A 4,445-nucleotide genomic window follows, 5' to 3' on the forward strand; every position below is an offset into this window, starting at 1 on the left:
ATATTTAGCTTCTCCTTGGGACTCTAAGTATGTTGAGGATCTTGCAGATCCTGAAACAATAACATGTGGTTAGAAAGGAGGACACCCTACAAACCACCTGGAATAGTGCACATCTTTCCAAAACTCATGGATAAATAAGACAATCAGGTTTTTAAATGTAGGAGATAAGCCCAGCTTCTCCTGGGATTCAAGAGATACTGAAACTAGCATTTGTGTGTGAGATAGACATGAAAGTTTAGAGAGTTTCAGTTATTTATATAGATATAGAGAGAGATACATAGATACATATATGATATATATTTATTTCTTACAGATTGCTTAAAATATATTGCACTTAGAAATTATAGTTACATTGAGTTATTTCAGCTTCCTCTTCAGCCCTAACTTCTAATATTCGGTTGTTATTCAAAAGCAGTCCAGACCAAATCAATACAGACAGCCATTTTCACAGCAGAGAGCCCTACAACAACACACCAGTTACTCTCCTCAGGTTTACAGTCATCAGGACACAGGGTGCTGGTGCTGCAACACCCAGCTTGCTCTGGATCATCACTTGTGGACAGCAAGGCTGAGGGATGCTGCTCCTGTGTGGGTTTCAGAAAGGTCATGTCAAGCTGTTCTCACCTCACTGCAATGGCATGGGGTCATGAGGGTTGAGAGACGCAGAATGAGCTCAACTACATTGAAAAGAGAGCAAAGTACATAGTTATTTGCTCTGATCTGTAATAACCAGCCTCTGATTCACGTTCAACAGCCCCCAGTGAATGCAAACATACCAAATTGTAGTAGTCTCAGCCACAACATAAATTATTCACATTCTACTTCCCCCACTTTTAAATATCAGAGTGAACAATTAATCTCTGCACTTTATACATTTACTGATTACACAGTGTACTCAAAACATCAGAGAACAATGGCAAACTCAGAAACGGGGGATTCTTACACCTGAAATAATCCTGAGACCACCAAATTTGAGTAATGTAAACTAGGTTTTTTATTTCCAGTCTTTTAGATAAAATCGTTGAAAAGCAGCATTTCGAGGAAGTGTTTATATGCCAAGCACAGAAACCCTGCCCAAGACAACAGATTAATGTCCTACAAAAAATTTCCAAGCAGAGCTGGGGAACAGAGGAGAGGCTCTCTTGAATTTGATACGTTGGTGCCTTCCAGAAATTAAAACGCAATATGTAGACTGTTCCCATGCCAGCTGTGTTTCTAGAGACTGCTTTCTGTCTAATGCAGACCACATTATCGCCATTTTAAGCTAAGATTTCACTTAATTTACATAGACTGGGACCGACTGCAGCTGTCTGTTTTTCAGTGCAGACTCGCTGCCTGGGATTTCAGGTCACAGTGTGTGAGGCTCTGCTGCTATCAGCTTGCAAGCTTGTTTTTTTAAAAATGGAAGATCATGGGACCTACAGGTTTCCAGAACTTTCCACCTTTAGGAAAAGCAATGGTCAAGGCTGGGTTTAGACATGATTAATCACCTAGGAGTTGTACCATACTGCTCTTTAAGGTACGGTGCAGGCTTAATTTTGCCAAGGAATGAGAGCACTTGTGGAAGCCTTGGTACCCTCTTTTCACTGGACCCCTGCAATGATACTATACGGAAGAGAAATAATTTTGAGTTCTTGGGGGGAGGTGGGAGGAGTGTTTTTTGCAGTAAAAAACAAGGATCCTGAGATAAATAATAAAACAAGCTTGTGATCAGTGACATATCCAACATATTTTGCTAGAAGACATAGGATCATGGATTCGTCTCTGATATACTGACCTGTACAAAAGTGGCTTCTGATTCATCCAGGTCTCATGTGCAAAGCTTAAAAACTATTTAATATACTTGTGCCTCAGTTTCATATATGTCAAATAGTTTTTTTGGGGGGACAGATTAGTTTTCATAAGGTCTCAGACCTTGTGGTCATAGGTCTACAGCTAGACCAAAGTAAACAATGCAGTCCTTATATACGAAGAGCTTTTGACTGTACCTGCAAAGATCCTAGACAAGGAAACATTCAACCTGTTTGCACTTCACTTTTATGTTCCTGTTGTCCAGAGCAGAGTTGCAGCCTTAAAAGAGTCATTGTATCCCCCACAACCGTAGTGTTTGTCAAGGTCCAACTCAGGCCAAGTTTGGAAGAAACTAAGTTCTATCGTCGGTACACAAATGTGAATATAAGTCAACCAGATTACTTCATAAATAGTGGACAGCCCAGGGATCACTGAGCTCTCCTGCAGGACAGTGGGCTGCTTGCCAGGAACTTCCCTTGAGTAGGGACACCTCTCAAGGTTACTCCTAGAAGCTAAGGGATTCCTTGACTCAATAGATTCTCAGTAAGTGATTAATGACAAGTTAAACTGTGAAGTCTTAGTTAAGTGATATAAAGGATGGATTGTGCACATATAATTCTTGAGACATAAACTATTGACCAAGGCTGGGACCAAGTTTGAATTTAACCACACATAAACTCCCTCCTGAGAAAGTGATTAGAACACAAGGGTGCCCTTTCTGAACCTCATGACTCAACAGGAGGGTCTCCCTGACAATTTGTCTGTCCTTGTCCTCTGTGCAGTAAATAATCAAGTGTACCTTGCCATCAAATCTTATTAAAACACTGTTGCATTTACTATCAAGCTTTGTTAAATTGCTGGTTTATATCTATAAACATATTGCTACTTCTTTCTTACGAGTGAAGTCCATCCACGACACATCCATGACTGTTACATTAGAGCTGTCAGAGCCCAGAAGCAGCCATCTAAAAAACAGCAGGTCACTTGGTTTCCTCACAAAGGATTATATGTAGTCCCAGCCAATGGGTCTTGTGCCCTCTTTTTCACAGTAGCTGCATTCAACAGAAGCAGAGTCCACTCTCTGCATCAGATCTGCACTCTCATGTTGAGGGCATCTTCACAAGGATGGCTGCCCAACCCTCTGAAGCAGGGATGACAAATTCACTTGGTGAGCACGGTAACCCATTTGGTTATTGTATTAAAGGAGAGAAGGAAAGGGCCTCTTCTGGATCCTGGACAGGACTACAAGGGCTGAAACATTTCTAAATTCAGCATGATCAGCTTTTTTTACCAGTTTGTGTTGCCTGATAGTCTTCTGGCCTCACCTATGGGATTGGGAAACTTTAGTATTGCAATGATACATTTCCAAATCCCACATGGGCATCAGTAAGAGATACTGACTGTCAGTCCCACCTTGCTGAGCTCCTCTGGGAATAAAACTGGCTCCAAAGGAACTTTACTGTGACATGCTCTCTGTAATTGTATCTCAATTATCTGAATGGACTTTGGCGGGTGCTCTGAGACTCACTTTGGTAAGGTTTTGGTCCATGAAGAGATTAGCACATGTCAGGTGAGCTGTAGTAATGCTTCATGTGTTTGCAGCTCCCTGGGATCTTCAGGGGAGTTAGTGATGCTGCACATAATGCTGAGCTATGGGAGCAGCCTGTAGCTCCCAAGGGTCTGCCTGGACCCATCAGTGCCCAGCGACACTCACATCTCTCTGAGCTCTTACAGTAAACTCCCTGAGCCTGCCTGTATAAAGCCATTTCTCTCCACATGAGGGAAATCTGCAATATATTTCAGGATGCAGCAGATCCACTCAGCTGAAATTTTGACAATTATAAGTCTCAGGAAATCTGGAAGTAGGTGTTGTGTTAGGTGGCAAATTGAAGAGTTGGCTATTTCTTCATCCATGTCCTGGCAGCAGAGATACAAGGCAGAAGCAGTGGCAGGCTGTCTTGTTTCCCCTCTGCTGTATACCGTTTTGCCTTACTGAACTGCTTCATTTGGGATACCTGCTTGGGACAGGCTACTGGGATTAGCTGTTACATCTGCCTCCTGACAAATGAGTGTGACATCAGAGTGACTTTAATTTTTTGCAAATATATATTGCCAATTTCATTAACATGTTAGCACAGACCAGGAGTTTAAAACTGAAGGAGACTGAATATTACATCTTTCTTTTAAGGCTGATGTAATTTCCTCTCTGTATGGAAAAAATTCTCATTTATATTTTTCAGTATTATCTACCATATCTAATGTAGATACTAGCAGATCTAATCTACCAAGCCTTAGATTTTTTTCTCTCTCAAGCCTGCATCCTGTAAATCCCTGTAATTGCATGCAGCTGTTTGTGAGCTATCCGCTGCAAATTGAAAGCAGAGAACCTCTGAAAAAGGAGGAGTTGAAAAAGCTGCTGATTTACCTAGAAGACCCTCTTTGGTCTGCTCTCCCCTGCCCTCCTCTGCTGTCACTACCTTGTAGTTTATGACATCCAGATAGTGGGAGGTCTGACAACCCGAACAAGACAGAGAGCAAGAAATTCCATTCCTGTTGAAATCAGTAATTCCGAGGAGGAGGCTGCTTTTTCGTGAGTCTGTGCATGTGCTTTCTTTTGTGTCACCTCAAGAAGGGCTCTGATATTGTTAAAATAT

Source organism: Pipra filicauda, unplaced genomic scaffold (assembly GCF_003945595.2).
Source record: "Pipra filicauda isolate LSUMZ 115617 unplaced genomic scaffold, ASM394559v2 scaffold28_size6257848_pilon, whole genome shotgun sequence".
Classification (NCBI taxonomy): Eukaryota; Metazoa; Chordata; class Aves; order Passeriformes; family Pipridae; genus Pipra; species Pipra filicauda.